Source organism: Tupaia chinensis, unplaced genomic scaffold (assembly GCF_000334495.1).
Source record: "Tupaia chinensis unplaced genomic scaffold, TupChi_1.0 Scaffold000706_1, whole genome shotgun sequence".
NCBI lineage: Eukaryota > Metazoa > Chordata > Mammalia > Scandentia > Tupaiidae > Tupaia > Tupaia belangeri.
The window spans coordinates 6395815-6396132 of NW_006160229.1; positions in this window are offsets into that span (position 1 = coordinate 6395815).

Consider the following 318-nt stretch of genomic DNA (forward strand, 5'->3'; position numbering starts at 1 on the left):
TGCGGGGGGGGGGGGGGGGGGGGGGGGTCGGGGGGGGAGGGGAAGCCCCTGCCTGATCTGCTGGAGCCAGGCCGCCCCTGGAGATGCCGGCCCCCCTGGCCCTCGCCCCACCAAGGGACCACCACGGGGAGCAGGGGAGCTGGCGGCGCTTTCCCCCGGCTGGCCGGGCAGCTTTTCGGGCCGGTTTGCTGGTGTCTAAGGTTTTTCCCCAAACTGCCAAGGCGCCTGGCACGCAGATGTCAGCAACAGCCGCCCTGGCCGCCCTCCACCCAGTTGCACCCCGTGGCCTCCTACCTTTCCGCTGGGCCCAGTTAAACC